The sequence below is a fragment of the Euprymna scolopes genome, chromosome 27, assembly GCF_053919585.1.
Source record: "Euprymna scolopes isolate OS-2025 chromosome 27, ASM5391958v1, whole genome shotgun sequence".
In the NCBI taxonomy this organism is placed as follows: domain Eukaryota; kingdom Metazoa; phylum Mollusca; class Cephalopoda; order Sepiida; family Sepiolidae; genus Euprymna; species Euprymna scolopes.
The window spans coordinates 64,573,228-64,594,221 of record NC_136508.1 but is presented as its reverse complement, the minus strand read 5'-3'; positions in this window follow the sequence as shown (position 1 = coordinate 64,594,221).

The following is a 20,994-nucleotide window of genomic DNA, read 5'->3' as shown; positions in this document are numbered from 1 at the left end:
CCGATGACAATAAAAATATGGAAATGTGAAACATTAGTTAATCATCATTCAATCCCGGGCAACGTCGGGTCACCCTGCTATTTATTATTATTATTATTGTTGTTGTTGTTGTTGTTGTTGTTACTCATTAAGAGTTATCATAATGGTCATCATTAGTGATCGCTCACTAACAATAACAGGTTGTGCTCCCTGAAGTTTTGTGAACAGTTTATAACATTTCTGTCAGTTTAGGTGGGTTTTTTTCCGTGTTTTCGTTTTACTTTTGTTGCAATTTCTATCTGGCTGGTTCGTATTTTATGTGGATTAGTTTCCGCACTCAAGGATTTTCCTTAAGATGGGATCTGTTTTTATCATTGTTCTCCATTGTATAGTCTCTGCCTTCCCCTTGATTCCAATTACTCCTAAACTTCTTTTTTGGGGGTGTGGGGAGTGGAGGAGAGTGGGGGCAGTGGGGGGGGGAGAGTTGCTAGTCCTCGTATGAATATTTGTATGATACCGACTTTCTTCATGTTCCATATTCCTTTACAGATCTCTGCCAAGTCCCATGTATTCTCTTTGATTTTATCCATCTCTTTAATTTTTTCACTGTGATCTGCTGGGGCAGCAAAATTTACAATTTGTTAGTTTCTTTCTTTCTTGTTAATTATTATAATGTCCAGTCTCCTTGCTTGGATGGGTTTATCTGTTTGTATCTCCATGTCTCAGACGATTTTTTATTTTCATTTACCAGTACTCGTCTGTTGCATAGTTCAATCTTCCCCTTGATTCCGATTTCTCCTAGTCTTTTTTTTTTCTTTTTTCAAATTCCTTGAGAATGTTCCTAGTGCTCCTACAACTATGAGTATTATATTGCTTTTCTTCAAGTTCTATATTTCTTTCCGTTCTCCTGCAAGTTCTGCATGTTTGTTTCGTTTTTCTGTCTCTTTGATCATCACCCTGTGGTGTGCTGGGACGGTAAAATTTACGATTTGTCAGTTTCTTTCTTTCTTGTAAATTATTATAATGTCCAGTCTCTTTTGTTTGGGTGAGTTTATATGTTTATATCTCCATGTCCCAGACAGTGTTGTGGCTTTTGTTTTCTAGTATTTTCTCCGATTTGTGTCTATATTATTTGCCTGCATGTTCAAAATGCATTAATTTGCATAGTTTCCTGTGTACTGCTTTCCCCATGCAGTCATGTAAATTAATGTACCCCTTTTGCTGCTAGTTTGCCACATTCACTTATGTGATTTACCGTTTCATCTCTTTATCCACAGAGTCTATATTTACTGTCTTCACTTTATGTGCTGATGGAACGGTAAAGTCCGTAAATTCAAGGTTATTTTTGCTCTTCTTGTTGACTATTATCATGTTGTGTCTTTTTTGTTTGTCTCAGAGAATGCTGTGATTTTCATTTGCTGCTGGTGACGGTAACCACCGTCGTAAAGTTAGGAAATTATTTCTTTAAATAAAACAACGAAGTTTTAAAAAAAAATTTTAAGGGAGGTAACTCTAGTGAAAAAAAAATAAGACTCAATTTTAGTATAGGGGCAGTTGGTATATCTCACTTGTTTCGCTTCATTTTCATCGAAATCTTTATATCAATAAAAATTATGTGAAGATTTATCATGTTTATCCTCGAGTTGCCTTAATAAGTCGTGACTCCTTTTTTTTTTTTAAAAATCTTCATAGCATATTCAAATTGCAGTAATGTCTGTTTTTTCTATTCCTTTTGGATAGTTTGCTACACTTATTATGTAATTTATCATTTCGTCAATTTGACCACAGAGTCTACATTTACTGTTTTCCTGGGTTTTATATATTTTAGCTCAAATGTAGTTAGTTCTAATCGCATTGTTCTGTGCAGCTGTCAGTAGCGAATACCTTTTTCTTTTAAAATGTCCTTTTCTAAGCCATACGTAAGTGTTTTCATAATTCTATTTTCTTGTCATTCTTATGAATTGCTAAAGTAGCTGTTTCCTTTCTCACTTTTCTTTACTTGCTTGTTTTTCTCTCTGGCTTTGCTGTTTCCTGTCTTGTCCATTTTGATTGCGTTTCTTGTTGCACTGATTAGTCTTTCGTGTGTTCCGCTTTATGTTTTTTACAAATCTTTTTTCATGTCTTCCACACAGTCTTCTATACTTCACAATCCTTATTCCCACATCCTTTTTTACGTCAGTCCGTCACTATTATCTTTCGGACGTAGTGAATTGTGAATGATCAATAGTTTCCTCGTCTTTTGGTCAAAATGCCTAAGGTTTCCTTTTGTCCAGCTTATGAAGCGTCCAGAGTATATTATTAATGATACTGTAATGGTTTATACCTTTTACTAGATTTCTACTGTATAGTTTCGTTTCTTGTTCTTCTTTTCCAATTTTCTTTTTCGTTTCTGTAGATCTAACGATTCCTTCTTCATTGCTATCGTTTTTTGCCAAGTACTCTTGTTCCATGTCCTCCATGTACTCCTCATCTTTTTTCCATTTCCAGTTTTGATCTTTTGCACACTTTCCCATTCGGAAATCCATTTGAATGTTGTGGTTGAAGATTCTGGTTGTACTTATACGTTTTTTTTTTGTTTTTTTTTTGCAAATAACTTCAGACCGTCCATATACATGAGTTTGTTTTACCTTTGTTCTGTTTCTGCAAACTTGTATCCAACATCACATTTCTTAAATATGTAGTTGAGTAGCATCTAAACTATTATAAACAGTAATGGTTATAGAAAGTTTCCTTGGAAAATGCCTCTCTGTATTCTTATCTTAGTAAGGTGTTGTCCTCCAGTTGTCAGTTTCCTTTCTTAATAATATTAATACGATGGGCATTCCAAAAGTAATACCTCCTATTTTTTATTTCGCTCATATGGATCAGAGAGGATTGTAAATTGCATTGTTATACTCACTGAAATCATGCATTCATGACTTGAACTTTTTATCTCTCTGTTGCAAATATTGACAGTGTAAGATTCTAAGAAAGAAGCCCCTGTAATAGACGTGCATCAGAAGCAGAGATGCATCATCAAATTCCTAGCAAAAGTGCATTGAGAATGATGGTGACTAGAGTACAAAAGGTCACTCGTTTTCATGGTACCACTTCCGTTTTCGTAGCTCTTCAATATTTTAAAATAAAAAATAGGAGGCTTTACTTTTGAAATGGGCCTCATATGATAATGCGTGCTCCGAACGCCCATGCACAGCCGTCGTTCATCGCTTGCAAAACCTCATTGAGAATGGTGGTGACAATGTAGAAAAATAAATTCTGCACTACAAAAGGTCACTCGTTTTAATGGTACCACTTCCATCTTCGTAGCTCTTCAACTTTTTAATTAAAGAATAGGAGGGTTTACTTTTGGAATGGGCCTCATATGATAAAGTGTGCTCCAAACGCCCCTGCACAGCCGTCGTTCATCACTTGCGAAATTGCATTGAGAATGGTGGTGACTATGTAGAAAAATAAATTATGGAGCAAACACAAAAGATTGATCGTTTTAATGGTACCTCTCCCTTTTTTGTAGCTCTTCAACTTTTTATGGTAAAAAATATAGGAGGCTTTACCTTTGGTCGTAATCTTGTTGAATATATATTCTTAAGTATTCAGTTATTCACGCTTTAGGAATTTTGTCGTAGTTTTTTTTTTGTTAATCTATGCCATGGCTATGTTCTTTTTCCTGCCTTTTTACTTTCTTAAGGATATTTACATCCATGTCGTGTATCTCTCCTTTTCCTCAATAGAAGTTTCACGCATGTCATCATTAGTGATTCATACTGAAGTCTTGAATATAATACATATCCTCAGATTTCCATCACTCTCATCTACTTTCGATAACGATTGCAAATCATTTTGGATGATCACCACAGCCGTTTACCATTCATTTCTCGCTAGACAACGTAGTAGTGTAAAGTTGGTAAATTGTTACTTATCAATAACTTTATTTATTTCAGTTTTTAATTTATATTTTTATTTGATTTCTTTATTTAATAGATTTCTCGCTCATGAATGTACTCATTATATCTAGAAAGTTGATTTTAAATATAGCATAAATAGATTCGACTATTCTATTTATTTGCCCTTAAACACGTCAATTATTTTCAGTTAGTGAGAGGGGAATCTATCACCATACTTTCCCTTAAACACGTCAATTGGACTTGTATTAAGTCCAATACTAATATCATTCTTTGTCTTCAGTGCATGATCGTAAGTTTCCTATTCAACTAGTTCAGGTCCCCGAGTTCATCTTTTGTCCAGCATTATTATTATTTTATTATTTACTCAGTAGGAGTTCTCAATGACAACAAGTCTCCCCAGATTTTTAGTAATCTCCACTTCTTTCAATAACTCTTGCAAATTATTTTGCATTATTGCATCAACCATAGATTTCTCAGTAAAAACAGTCATTGTTTTTTTCTGGAATTTGGATAGCAAGGTCCCAGTAACCTCCACACCCCTTTGATTAAGATCTAGTCAGTACTCTCCCTCCTCAATTTTTCCATCCTCATTCTCACAACTATTTTGGTGCCATCACATTGCATGCTGTTAGTTGAGGGATGGGAGTAAAAGAGTATTGTGCATGGTCATTAGTTTACTAGTATTCTGGTCAAGACACCTAATTTCTTGTCAATGGACTAGAATATTTTACTAGTGATACTGCCCGAGTGTTTATTACTTTTGCTATATTTCCTCTATATAATTTAGTTTCTAAGAGTTTTTTTCCTTCTCTCGGGTCTTCTTTTCAAATCTGCTCTTTTATTTTTGTTTATCTTATGATGTCTGTTTTCAGAATTCCCAAATGTTTGTAATGTTTTCCAAGTACCGTCATTTCCTCTTAATTCCACGGCCTTCTCTGTTTTCAGCTTTCCTCTTTTCATTTCTAACTGTTCACATTTTTCCATTCCGAATCCCATTTAAATGTTCCTCAAGTTCCATGCTTACTACGAGAGTCGTCCAAAAAAGTAAGGGCTCATATTTTTTAACTCAAAAACTAAAATGTTGAAGAGCTACGAAGACGTGTTATGTACAAAAAAAAAAGATGATTGTAATGAACTGTAAAAAAAATCACCTTTTTACCGTTAAAGATGAACCTTCCTTTACTAAAATTTTGAATTAAAGAAATAATTTTCTTGGAAATAAAAATAAAAATGACGAAAAGAATTTTGGTGCTTCAAAAGAGGCCAAATTTGGCCTCAAAAAGGCCAATCTATTAAACTTTAAAAAGGCCAAATTTTTAAAACGATATGGCGGTTACACTCTGTCCTCGAATGTCATACATTTAATCTAATAAACAATGATAAAAATAAAACTTTTCCTAGTTTTGGTGCTAGTGCACTTACTGATCCGCGCTATTTTTTAAATCGTATTTCCAAGTTTAGTTAAAGTTTTATGATATCTTTTTTTATTCAATTGTAAGGTTAAAATATAGAATAGTTACAAAACACTCTCCCCTCCCTAGTTTAAGAACGGCTTTTAAATAATAATGTTATTATTTCAGCACAGATCAATAAGTGCACTACTGCCAGAATTTTAATATAACAAAAGCATTTAAAAAATGTTCGCCATCGATTACAACAAATTAAAATTTGATTTACACGACTTTAAAAAGTAAATAAAACAATTTTTATATTAGAATTAAAATAAGACAAATCATAAATTTTTATCGAAAAACTGTGCGAAAATGAAGCAAAATGGTGAAATATTTCCATAATATACTTGTAATGCAATTGAACAAAATTATGATGTAATATGAAAAATCAAGGTGTCTTTCTTAAATTTAAAATTAAACTTATTTCGAAAATTTTTATGTCAAAGGAATAATTTTCTTGTTCAATAGAATGAAAAACAATAACAAGATTATTTTTGGTAAAAAAATACAAGTGGGGTTTTCAGATTGACTAACACCGTTTACTTCCGATGACTTTTAAAACCGGAACTGGCTTGGATCTGTAAATAAGATACATCTTGAAAGTAGTTCTGAGTTCTAGTAGAATTCCAACAAAAGAAAAATGATTTGGACTATTATTCTCATCTTGGTTGTTCCTTTTTTTTCACAACGTTTCGGTCGACATAACCTCCGGCCATCTTCAGGCATATTCACACTGGATGTTATTGGTGAATAGTGAAAAAATGTTTGGTTTACTTGCTTTCTTAACGAACACAGCCGTTAGAAATTTAAAACGCAAATAGCCCCAAGTCTTTAAAAAAAAAAAAAAAAAAGATGTTATTAATAAATCCAGGTCCATTACGTTTTTTTGTGTTTTTTAAAAAAAATTTTTTAATGATGACTGTATATTTTGGAGATGAGGATTTATAATAAATATTATGATAAATCATCATCTCAAAAATATATATTTATCATATCAAAAGAAAAATCAAGAAAGATCCCTTGATTAAAACTCACACGTAGAAAATCGAGAAAACATAAACACTGAAACAGAGGAAATCGATAACTATAAAGGGAGATCTGTTTTCATTGAGAACTCTTAATAAGTAAATAACAATCATAAAAAAAAATAATGCTGGAGTAAAGAAGAACTCAGGAACCTGAACTAGATGATTAGGAAACTAACGATCATACACAATTTACTAAAGTCTGTAAATTGCATTGTTATGATGACTGAACTTATGCATTCGTGACCTGCTATTATTTTGTATCATCCACACATTCTTCTTACCAGCCCTCTTCCCCATTCTTTCCTTTTTATGTAGAGTCGATCAATATTATACTTTGTCTTTAACGCATTGTGCATGATCGTTAGTTTCCTAATCTCTTAGGCCCTGTCGGTGGGGCATTAGAATACGCCGACTGTTCCCCTGCAGAGGGTAAAAGTCCCTCAATGGGGGTCCTGGATATGACCTTAAACTATATCCAGTGGTAAGGCCCCAGCTTTAGGGCTTTGGGGAGTGTGGAGCCACCCTTTAATTACCATTGCTCCCAGGTCCACTCTGACCCGGAGTGGTAGTACCTGTTAGGGTCCCAACTATGGGTTGAATAGAAACCGACGTTAAAACAACAAATATATTCTATTAAAAAAATTTTTTCTTCAAAATCTTTGGATTCGGCATTAAATAACCCGAAAAGGGTTGATATGCCGTAAAACAAAAACAACCAATCAACCAACCTAATCTCTTAGTTCAGGCCCCCGAGTTCTTCTTTTGTCCAGCATTATTCAGCGTAGTTCGGCGGGTGTTTGAGATAAAAAAAAAAAAATAAAAAAATAGGAAGCCTTACTTTTTGGACGACCCTTGTAGTAAGCATGAAAGTTAAGGTACATTGAAATGCTATTTGAAATGGAAAAGAATATGAGTATATCAGCTATTTAACTTGGTTTTCGTTCAATTTTTTTTTAAAATGAAATAAAATTCTTCTTTTATTTTTAATTTTTAAAGTTTTGAAAATGTAACTTCAATTCAATTTCTTTTTAATTGTTGTGTGCCATTCAAACAAATAATTTATACTTAATGGTTCCTTTTATTATTTCTTTCATTTAAAATTTCAAAATAGATGCCATTTTCCGAGCCAATATTTATTTTCCTCTGATAACATGACAAACTGAATCGCCTGATAGATTTAACACTTTGGAGTAGTACACTTATTTTTTATTTAAAGCAATTATTATTTAAATTTTTCGTACTTGTTAAGTTAGATGACTGATCAATGTTTGATTATTTTAATCAAAAACAATATTACGTACTTAATTTTCATGTCGAGAATAGTAAGATAGTCAAAACTTACAAAAATTCATCGAGTTATCTATATATATAAAAGCGAAAATGTATGTATGTATGTATGTATGTATGTATGTATGTATGTATGTGTGTTTGCTTTTTCTGTATGTCTACAAAAGGCTTTTTTCAGAGAAGCGGTCGGTGGTTCACAACTTCTTAAAACTTTTTACATCACATATAAATCGTAATATCTCACAGTTAACAACGGAGCTCGCCTGTCTATTTAATTTGCTCGACTTCGGGAAGATAAATATTCAACATTTGTCGCTCGCCGCATGTGGGTTAGTCTTTTTCCTATAACATCTTGGGAAAATAAAAATTTTAAAAAAGCGTTCCCGCAGTAAATGAAATACTACCCCGTAGTCAAACTTGGCCTCATTAAGTCATTAAAACGTGCACCTGCCAAATCCAAGTAATTAAATAAATTCAAACGTGCTTCCGTTGCACTTTGGTTAATGTCGCACTTTTTTTTTTCACACTTTAATTTACAACTTTGCCTCAAGGGTTCGGGTTCGATCCTCATACTTACCTACCAAAACATTTTTTTTATTTTACCCCCCCCCCCGGAGTTTTCACACACACCTCCAAACACTCGGAAAACGCCGGGTACCCCTCGATAGTTTATAGATAAAAGTACAATTGCGTCAAATTGCATTTTTCTTAGCTGTTATAAAGTAGACAATGAAAAGTTCCCACACAAGGGGCATAACTCAGAACGCAAAATTTAGACTTATTATTAGACTTTTTAGCCTGTTAAAAACTGACAAAAATTATATCCTCTTGTTTTGAAATGAGTGCTTTTTGCCAAACTTTTAGAGTAAATGTAGTATTGTGGTGACTAATCCTTATTAATCCCTATATATGAATCGAACAGCTACCATAATGCTTAGTTCGGTGCACCTTATCGTAACAAAGGTTCAAATAAAATTTCAGCTAGATTGGCCCGGCAGTTTCCGAGAAAACTGCTATGGTACTGCGCCACTGCGGTGACTAATCCCTGTTAATCCAGATCAGCCGAATAATTTCCGATATAAAGTGAGAATGGACAGACAGGAAAACTAAGAGAAACATTATATAGATTATTGTTATTTTCTTTCTCTCTCTCTCTCTCTTTCTCTCTCTCTCTTTCTCTCTCTCTCTCTCTCTATATATATATATATACATATATATATGATATTTAAAGTGCAAACCAAATTTTAGATAGATCGGTCCAGTAGTTTTAGAGAAAACTTCTAGAGTAAATGTGGGATGTAGTGACTAACAGTGCATCAAACATATTTAGTTCGTTGCACCTCATCATAATAAAGGTCCATGTATAATGTTGACCAGATCGGTCCAGTAGTTTCCGAGAAAAAGTCAAACAGACAAACAGACATTCCCCCCCTCTCTCTCCCTCTCTCTGCTATTAAAAGCGGAAGCCAAATTTCAGCCAAATCGGCCTAGTAGTTTCCGAGAAAACTTATAGAGTAAATGTGCTATTGCGGTGACTAACCCCATTTAATCCCTAACTGTTCATCAGATAGATACGATAATGCTTAGTTCCCTGCACCTTATCATCACAAAATTCTATATAAAATTTCGGACAGATCGGACCAGTAGTTTCCGAGAAAAGGTGGAATAGACAGACAAAGACAAATATGATATAGATTATTATGTTACTCTCTCTCTCTCTCTCTCTCTCTCTCTCTCTCTCTCTCTCTCTCTCTCTCTCTCTCTCTCTCTCTCTCTCTCTCTCTCTCTGATATTAAAATTTCAGCCAAATCGGTCCAATAGTTTCTTAGAAAGCTTCTACAGTAAACGTGAGACGTGGTGAATAATACCTATTAATCCACAGCTGGTGGATACCATAATATCTAGTTCGTTGCACCTCCTCATAAAAAAGAAGGCATGTAAAGTTTCCACCAGATCAGCCTAGTAGTTTCCGAGAAAGAAAAAAAAAATGGAACGGACAGACAAGCAAAGAGAAATGTGATATAGATTATTATCTTACTCTCCCCACATCTCTATCTCTGCCCCTCTCTCTCTCTCTCTCTCTCTCTCTCTCTCTCTCTCTCTCTCTCTCTCTCTCTCTCTCTCTGCTATTACAAGCGCATGCGATATAATGGGCTAATAAATGTGCAGTGTATTAAAATTTAAAGCATTAAACGACGTCTATTATGATACCTAATATCTACTTTGGCAATCATATCCGAGCAGAACGGGTGGTAGAAAGCACCAGCGCCTTTACCTGATACGAAAAATAAAATTATAAAAAAAAAAAAAAAAAAAGAACCCGGTGTTTTCCTCTCTTCTCACGGGAGAGGCGATATTAGCTGTCAACCACGAATAGCCGGGCCCACAGATTCAACGTCACCGACATTTTCGAAGTGAGAAAGTCCTGGCGACAGAGACATTCACCTGGAAAACACGCGCTTGTTACACCTGCTTGCTACTTCCATGCTTTAATTGCATCGCCTGAAACAGTCCTCTTGCCGAAGAGAAAGAGAGAGAGAGAGAGAGAAAATGTTTCACATTTAATAGGAAATCTATTTAGTTGTGAGTTGCATAAATATTTTCTAAGCAATCGGTGCGACTTGTTCTTTCGTTCTTTTTATCGGCTACTTCTCATTTTTTTTTTTTTTACGCACAATTTTATAGAATACTAGCCGGCCACCTGGCGTTGCCCGGGCGAAAAATGCGCTTAAATATGATATTTTAAGTCATGCAGACTACGTATTTATAATTGTAAAGACAATTATCTATCGATTATTATATTGGACCTAATATATAGTAGTCATCTTATATATTTGTAGACTATAAGTAGTCACCTTATATATTTGTAGTCATCGACATACAGTGCTGTTTCATTGTATCACAACTTATCAGTGCCGCTAGACTAGCACCTCTCTCAAGCCGAGGATTGAATCTAGGACCATCGCGTTGACAGTCGGCAGTTCTACCCATCGACCCATGGGAGGGAGCGGTGCCCACAAATAACCTCCACAAATGTCTATTTTAAACAAACATTCGTCCACCACTTTTATAGTGCTCTAACCGCTTATTTATAAACAAACAGCGAGCCTCGCATTTTTCAGCCAATTAAGTAGCGGGTGAAATTATTTATGACAGTGCTCTACCCAAAAAAGGCGGGGGGGGGCTTTATAGATAATTTGGGTGCCATCAGCTAGAATTGAAATTAAAACATATAACTCTCCCCCTCATTCCTTAGCCTCTACGCCATGGCCATGCGCATCTCTCTCTCTCTCTCTCTCTCTCTCTCTATATATATATATATATATATATATATATATATATATATATATATGCATATATATATATATATATATACTAGCAGGGGTGCTCGGCGTTGCTCGGGTGTTTGGAGGTGTATGTTGTGCAAAAAAAGCAAAAAAACAAAAAAATGGTTAAGTTTTTAAAACTTTGACCCCTATTATGACCCCTTAAAATTTATAGTTTCGGGCTCAAATCACTTTATTAAGTTAGATCCACGTTCAATGAATCTATATTTAAAATTTTAAGTGTCTAGACCCAAAATTGTCGGAGGAGTTTGGTAGAGTTCTTAAAGGTCAAATCGTTGAAATTTGACCCCTTAACAGCCAAATTTCTGGCTGACACCCGTCACATCGATTTTCCCAAATCTCAGTACCCGGTATTTCAAATTTCGAGTCTATAGACTAAAAATTGACAGAGTTATTGCGTAGGGAAATGTACACAGGCAGACAGACACACAGACAGACAGACAGACAGACAGACACGTTCACTTTTATAGATATATAGATGTATACGTTTTATTTTTTTATTACCGTATCTTTCTGTTAAGTTACATTATTCTTTCAGCTACCCGGCCGGTTTTTTTGTTTTTTTTTTTTCTTGGTCGTCGGTAGCTTCCCCAGACTTTTACAAAAATGTCCTCTAAAAGTCTGAGGAAGCTACGGACGGCCAAAAAAAAAACGGCCGGGTAGCTGAAACAATAATGTAACTTAACAGAAATATACGACAATAAAAAATAAAACGCATATTTGCTCTACAACAGTATTGAGCCCTTTCTTCAGTTTTTATTAATTACCATTTCTACTATATATATATATATATATATATATATATATATATATATATATATATATATATATACATATATAAAATAAAAATTACAATTAAATTTACCAAAATGATCCAAGATGGTAAAATTAAAGTATAATATAAATGTTAAAGAATTAATATCTATAAAGTTATCTCAGCCAGATGTAAAAGCTCGATAAAACCAAATAGGGGATAGAGCTTATAATATCCACTTATCAAGTGTTTCCTTTTCAGATTAAATATGTTTTTAACTCTTTTTCAAAGTGTTTTTTAACATGTTTTATTAACTGTTTGCTCGTTTATATATATATATATATATATATATATATATATATATATATATATATATATATATATATATATATATATATGCGCAGATCATCATCTAATGATTAGATCATTTTGACAGACGTTAAAGACATTTAAAAATAAATGTTTGAATTTCAATGATATTTCTCGCGATTGGCGGTGGCCGAATGGATTTGGTCCTTGCTAAAGGAGTCAGAGATGGCTTCGTTTCCGGGTTCGAATCTCTCGACCGGTGTTAATCGTGACACCCTGCACTGATGATTCCAGAAAGGATGAAACACTAGTGTCTGTAGGTATTTAATAATGATTATAGTAAATAGCTCTACCTACGTATTGAGCACTTTTGAAGTAAATACTTAAAGTTTACGTATAAATCTATACTTTCGTATATTAAATTTATGTGAGTAAATGAAGTAGTTATATATATATATATATATATATATATATATATATATATATATATATATATATATATTCACCTGCCATCCCCTTTTTAAAAGACAGAATCGCTTAATCGTCAAAGAAGGCAAGATTCAAGTACGGCCAAATGGTCCACAGTTTTATTGTTTTTATTATGTTTTTTAAAACGTGAATAATAAATAATTTAACCTCTCACATAAACAAATACTGCACAACTACAAACTTAGAAAAAAACTGCTATTCAAATATTCCACATATCTAAATACGAGGGGCATTCAATAAGCAATGCCCCTGGCTCACTTTTCATAAAACTAGAGCAACGAAACTTGGCACAGTTATTATTCTTACTCTACATAAGAACCACTCAGACTTACGCATTTCTCACGGCGTTTAATGCAGCTCTAGGGACCGTTTTTATTTTATTTTTTTTAGAACACCCCCAGATTGGTCCTCCAACCAGAACGTGACTTCGGAAATCAAGGCTGCATCATCTAAGAAACATTTTCCTTTCAAAAACAACGTCATGACTGGGAAGTAGTGAAAGTCAGGGAGTTCAAGGTCAGGAGAGTAGGAGTAATGAGGGATTGTTTCATCGCCACACGTCAGTGTTTCTGATCTGGCGTTATCTGCGCTGTGAATCGGAGCATTGTCTTGCACGAGGAGGATAACTTTGTTGATCTTTCCCATCCTATTTATTTTGATATCTTCTTTTAATTTCCTCAAAAGTAAAGCATGACTCCTGTAATTATATCCTTTGTTAGGAAATCTGTCATGACTACTTCGTCCTGGTCCCAGAAGACTGTAAGCATCATCTTGCCAACGGAGGGCTGCACCTTTGCACTCTTTTTTTTGGGGGGGGGGTGAGTCCAAGTGTTTCCATTGCATTGACTGGGCTTTGGTTTCTAGATCATAGTGATAAACCCAGATTTCATCCTGTGTAATTAGTCTTTTGAAAATTTTTGACTTATATTCTTGATACATCTTCAGATTAATCCTTGAGCATCGTTCTCGCTTCTGGAAAGGTGTCAGCAACCTGGGAACTCATCTGACAGACACCTTATGTATATGCAAATAATCACGAATGACAGTATCCACAGACCCTGTACTAATCTTGACCCCTTATATTAGTTAATGAATAGTTCCATGTCGATCTTCCAAAATGGCAGCCTCAACTTGACTGACAGATGCCTCATCAATGGTAGAAGTGGGTGACCAGGTCTGGAATTTATTTATGCAGATTTCCTCTTATGTTGTAATTCATGATGCCAGCGTTTTAGAAGGTCGTGTGATGGGCATCATGACTATACGTTTCTTTCATTTCGTCAAAAGTCTCCTATGGTGTGTGTGTGTGTGTGTGTGTGTGTGTGTGTGTGTGTGTGTGTGTGTGTGTGTGTGTGTGTGTGTGTCTTTTCCAATACAAAAATCGAATCACTGCATGATAATCATCAGTCTCCAGTTCAAACACATAAAAATCAGAAAGCACAATTAGTTCAGAACTGTAATTCGTCACATAACCCATAGAGATATAAATCATTGCACGTTAAACACTTAAGTAGGGCAGGGGTATTACTTATGGAACGCCCTCGTAGATGTAGTAGGCCAGAAATAGAAAACGGCGCCGGATGCATAGGCGCCAGAGAGACCCACTTGTATAAACGCCTTTTTTCTGTGATGGCAAAAGAGGGGGTAACAAGACCCGGAAGCTGTTTCCTCAGATTTCCGGTCATGTTTGGATTCATGATGCCAGTGTTTTCAAGGTCAAATGATGGGGCATCATTGCCATTTCATTTGATGAAAAGTCTCCTGCGTCCTTTCATATACTCAACAGGCTCAATTTTACACATAACTTAGTTTAAACACCTGTAAATCAGGAACTACTATTAGTTTAGAGCTGCAATATGCCACATAACCCATCTATTATATAAATCTCACCTGTATGTTAGTGCGTGTGCATGTAAAAAAACCTAAAATTTTCGACAGAGGCGACGGATTTTCACAAGATCGGTATCGTTTTGAAGTTCGCCCTTTCGGACGACAAATATCGAAAAATTGGCCAAAAACATTAATTCCTTCACTGTCAACTGGGCACTTTTCTACAGGGATGGGTCACTTTTTCGCCGATATTTTCGAAAGTCCTCGCCTTTCGATTGTCTAGCCCTAATTTAAACCTATGTCACTTCCGGTTTGGCGATGAGCGCAATAGCTAATGCGTCACGTTTTTTTTTTGTTTTTTTTTACTTTCTTTTCCTCCTTCGCGTCACGGGTTCGAGCCTGTTTGCCTACTACAACTTTTTTCTTTTTTTTGCTCAACAAACACCTCCAAACACCCGGGCAACGCTGGGCACCCATGCTAGTAGAGATATAAACCATTGCACATATAAAATTGCAGCTAGATTAAACAACTAAAAGCGAGTCAGGAGCATCACATTGACCGCCCCTCGTAATGTTTGTTGCATAAAAGGCCCGTCGTAAGTAAGTATATAATTTTATATCAACATAATAAGATATAACATGACAGAAATATACAACAGTCATATAGAAACTAACGAACTTGTTAGCTTCCTAACCAACTTGGCAACAAAATCTCACCCCTTCACTGTTGAAGTTCCTAAATGCCAGAAAGCTTTCTACTCTAACAGTTTATTCTCCCGAACAACTAGACTTTCGAATTCCCTTCTTGCTACCTGCTTCCCTGACTGTACTGATATGCATAAGTTTAAATGTAATGTAAACCAACATCTTGCTTATCTTTCCTAAGCATGGTCTCATATAGTAGCACTTTGCGTCCAAGTGGCGATGTGCCTTGTTAGGGGCGAACGTGAACAAAAAAAGTTAAATGTTATGCAATATAACGCATGATTTTCATTAAAACATTAAAATCCATGGAGCTCAGTGTATTTACTTTACTTATCTTTCAAAAAACTGAGCGATAATTCTTTGGTGCACAGTTCTAACAGCATTTGAACAACGGCAGCTCAAATTTCTTTTATTTAACCTCAACGATGCTATCAAATATCCAGTTTCGGGTTTGTATTACTGTACACATAGATTCGAAAAAGTTGCCAAAAAATATATAACAAATAAATGTTATCAAAGGTAAGATAAGTTACTTTCCTACCTAACTGGATAATTTTTTAGTGTTTTTATTTAATGTAAAATGTTTATTCAGCTCGACAAACATACAATGTTTACTGATACATTGGAAAAATCAAAATGGCGCCCAACTTTCTGTTGAACATGGTAAGTTTGGGAAAAGGAGCTAAAAATAAAAAATATATATACAAAATACTGTTAGAAACTCACCTAACAGTATTTTGTATAGTTTTTTATTTTTATTTTTAACTCATTTGCCCAAACTTACCATGTTCAACAGAGAGTCGGGAGCTATTTTGAATTTTTCAATACATCGGTAAACACTGTATGTTTTTCAAGCTGAATAAACATGTTACATTAAATAAAAACACTGAAAAAGTATCCAGTTACGTAGAAAAGTAACTTATCTTGCTTTTGATAACATTTATTTGTTATATATTTGTTTTTTGACAAATTTTTTTAATCTATGCGTATAGTAATGCAAACCCCCAATTTCTGCTTCCGAACAACACGTGAAATATAAGGAATGTTTAAACATCAATAAAGTTAGAAACAAAAGAAATATATAGCTGATGTTTGATCCGACTATGCGTTAATATCGGAGAAGTTCTATTATTCTGTTTGTTATATAAAAGGTCCACCATAAATATCTAATATATAAACGGCTGTATGTCTGTCGGTCGGTCGATCTGTCTGTCTGTCTATCTGTCTGTCTTCATATTTTCAAACTCTATCTCCTCCGAAACTAAAAGTCGCAGAGCGGCGCTAGGGGCCTCAAATGATTGGATTTTTTATGGGTCTTTAGCCGGTTAAAATAGTTTTTAAGAGGTCAAAAAAAAATCGTTAAACATTTTTTTGTACATTCATTTTAATTTATTTTTCATTTTATATGCGTGTGACGTTGGTACAGAGGTAACGTCACCAGCTTTGAATTCTACAGTTTCGGTTTCGATTCTAGCTGATGGCATCTAAATACATTTTTTTTTTTACTTTTAAAATCACGACTCTATAATAATATATACAAAATCTGGACAAATTAAAATATCATATTTAAGCGTATTTTATGACCGGGCAAAGCCGGGCTCCCCCCACTCCACCCCGCTAGTTAGTAATATATAAAAAAAAAATTATTAATGAAAATAACTTTGAAGAAATTTTCAAGTTATACATAAACAGCTTGAAGACATGGGAAGTAACTGCAATAATATCGGAAATGCTCCATTATTATGTTTGTTATATAAAAGGTCCGCCATGAGTAACTACATAAGTTTCATTTAAACTTGATACATGTAACATGGACGAAACATATCAGATCAACCTAGAAACTAACAAAGTTGTTTCGGTTAAGTGTTTTGCAAAATAAAGCCATTATGTTTATCAAAACATTAAAGCTTTATGAGCTCTCTATGGAACTTTGCTAATCTTTCAGGGATTGAGCCGTAATATTTTAACACTCAGCTTCAACAGCACTTGAGCAAACGGCAGTTCAGATTTGTTGTTCAAATTCAATGTTGCTACAAAGACATGTATGTTTTCTCAAAGTAAAATGCAGACACAGCGGCATAGAAAGAAAATGAATACTGAGTTCGAGTTTTATATAAAAACTGAAAGAAATTCTTATTCCACCTATATATTATAAAGATAAGTGTTTGTAAAGAAAGCTGCTTCACTACAAAAAAAATATGAGTTTTTCTCATAGAGAATGTCTAAATCCGTCTTTTAAGCACGTCTATCTCCAACCATCAATTGACCGCGAATAACAGTTCGATATATGATGTTTATCGATGAGTCCCTTAACCCTCCTAGGTCGTGAGGGCGCTGCATTATCTTATGCAGTATGTCTTGGGCAAGAATAGTCTAACAGCGCCCATGCCTCCCCAGGCTTCAGAGCACATAAGCACCTGGTATAATTACGTTGACACACTGATTCCTGTTAGATCACTAAAGTTAACCGACGTTGAGCCTGGTCATTACTAAAATGGGTGACCATTTTAGTAATGACCAGGCGTTTGCTGTATGTGCTCTGACGCCTGGAGAGAGATGGGCATTGAGCCTGGTCATCATTAAAACAGTTCAATGCGAATAACAAATTACAGATTTTACATCTGCAAGATATTGGCTATTAACTGATGCTTGGCCATTTATTGAATCATTACGAAATTGCCAGCCAGCTTCATGATAATTTAGAACATTGTTATTTCTCCAGTATGCATGCGGACCTCACAACATTATTATTAGGGTTATACTGGGATAACGCATTCTTTTTCATGAACTCCACCAACAGATTATTTGATAAAACCAAACAGAAAATTAAACATTTTTTTCTGTGAGATGGACCTAGAAATAACCATAGACGCATAACCAGAAATGTGTGAATTTCTTAGGCATAACCTTGAATCTTGACAACAACAATTATGAACCCTACCATAATCCCAACCAAACGTTAATCTATATAGATTACTAGTCCAACCATCCGAATTCTATGAAAAAAAGCAATTATACCTAGTATTTCAACAAGTGTATCTAAAATATTGTAAAATGAAGCATTAATCAATAAAAACAACTATTTATATTTTTATAATATAAATAATGAACAAGCCCTAGCTAGAACAGGATACAAAGAACAAATTAAATATGCTAAGGAATTAAAAATAATAATATAAACGTAGAAAGAACAGCAAATAACACAAATATAATATCATATAACTATGAAGAAATATAACAAGGCTAAAACCAACCTAAAAACAGAACAAAAGAATTAACACTAGGAAGAAAAATGAAAATTTAAACTATAATAAAAAAAAAAGAAAGAGTTGTCAAAAGGAAAAATAGAAGAAAAAGCCAACTGTAGTTTAATCCACCGTTCAGGGACCATATAAAAAATAACATTCCGAGGGAATTTAACCAAATTTTACCAAAAGATTTCCCACAACATAGCAAGATTATTAATAAAAACACTGTCAATATATCCTTCTCAACCTCAGCTAACATAAAAAAACATAATTAGCTTCAACAATACGAAATTAAACAATATTATGAAGAATAGAGATAATATTAGAAGTGAATCTAACAAGGAAAAAGAGTGTAACTGCCGGAACCCTATTGAATGCCCACTTGGGGGTACGTATAACCTTTGACATAGTATACAAATGTGAAATTATAACCAGGAATGAGACTATAGTATATCTGGGGAGTCCGAAACATTCTTTAAAGACAAATATCGTAATCACCTAACATCTTTTAAACTAAACACTGAGAAAGAAAACAACACTACAAAGAAAATAATAACAATGTAAATAACAATGAAAACAATAAAAATGTAGACAACAATGAAAACAATAACAATGTAGACAACAAAGAAAACAATAACAATGTAGACAACAAAGAAAACAATAACAATGTAGACAACAATGAAAACAATAACAATGTAGACAACAATGAAAACAATAACAATGTAGACCACAATGAAAACAATAACAATGCAGATAACAAAGAAAACAATAACAATGTAGATAACAATGAAAACAATAACAATGTAGACAACAATGAAAACAATAACAATGTAGATAACAATGAAAACAATAACAATGTAGACAACAATGAAAACAATAACAATGTAGACAACAATGAAAACAATAACAATGCAGATAACAAAGAAAACAATAACAATGTAGACAACCATGAAAACAATAACAATGTAGATAACAATGAAAACAATAACAATGTAGATACCAATGAAAACAATAACAATGTAGACAACAATGAAAGCAATAACAATGTAGACAACAATGAAAACAATAACAATGTAGACAACAAAGAAAACAATAACCATGTAGACAACAAAGAAAACAATAACAATGTAGACAACAATGAAAACACTAACAATGTAGATGACAATTAAAACAATAACAATGTAGACAACAATGAAAACAATAACAATGTAGCTAACAATGAAAACAATAACAATGTAGATAACAATGAACACAATAACAATGTAGACAACAATGAAAACAATAACAATGTAGACAACAATGAAAACAATAACAATGTAGACAACAATGAAAACAATAACAATGTAGATAACAATAAAAACAATCACAATGTAGACAACAATGAAAGCAATAACATTATAGACAACAAAGAAAACAATAACAATGTAGACAACAATGAAAACAATAACAATGTAGACAACAATGAAAACAATAACAATGTAGACAATAATGAAAGCAATAACAATGTAGACAACAATGAAAACAATAACAATGTAGATAACAATGAAAAAAATTACAATGTAGATAACAATGAAAACAATAACAATGTAGATAACAATGAAAACAATAACAATGTAGACAACAATGAAAACAATAACAATGTAGACAACAACGAAAACAATGACAATGTAGATAACAATGAAAATAATAACAATGTAGACAACAATGAAAACAATGACAATGTAGATAACAAAGAAAACAATAACAATGTAGACAACAATGAAAACAATAACAATGTAGACAACAATGAAAATAATAACAATGTAGATAACAATGAAAACAATAACAATGTAGACAACAATGAAAGCAATAACATTATAGACAACAAAGAAAACAATAACAATGTAGACAACAATGAAAACAATAACAATGTAGACAACAATGAAAACAATAACAATGTAGACAATAATGAAAGCAATAACAATGTAGACAACAATGAAAACAATAACAATGTAGATAACAATGAAAAAAATTACAATGTAGATAACAATGAAAACAATAACAATGTAGATAACAATGAAAACAATAACAATGTAGACAACAATGAAAACAATAACAATGTAGACAACAACGAAAACAATGACAATGTAGATAACAATGAAAATAATAACAATGTAGACAACAATGAAAACAATAACAATGTAGATAACAAAGAAAACAATAACAATGTAGACAACAATGAAAACAATAACAATGTAGACAACAATGAAAATAATAACAATGTAGATAACAATGAAAACAATAACAATGTAGACAACAATGAAAACAATAACAATGTAGACAACAATGAAAACAATAACAATGTAGACAACAATGAAAACAATAACAATGTAGCTAACAATGAAAACAATAACAATGTAGACAACAATGAAAACAATAACAATGTGGATAACAATGAAAGCAATAACAATGTAGATAACAATGAAAACAATAACAATGTAGATAACAAAGAAAACAATAACAATTTAGACAACAATGAAAACAATAACAATGTAGACAACAATGAAAGTAATAACAATGTAGACAACAATGAAAACAATAACAATGTAGATAACAATGAAAACAATAACAATGTAGACAACAATGAAAACAATAACAATGTAGATAACAATGAAAACAATAACAA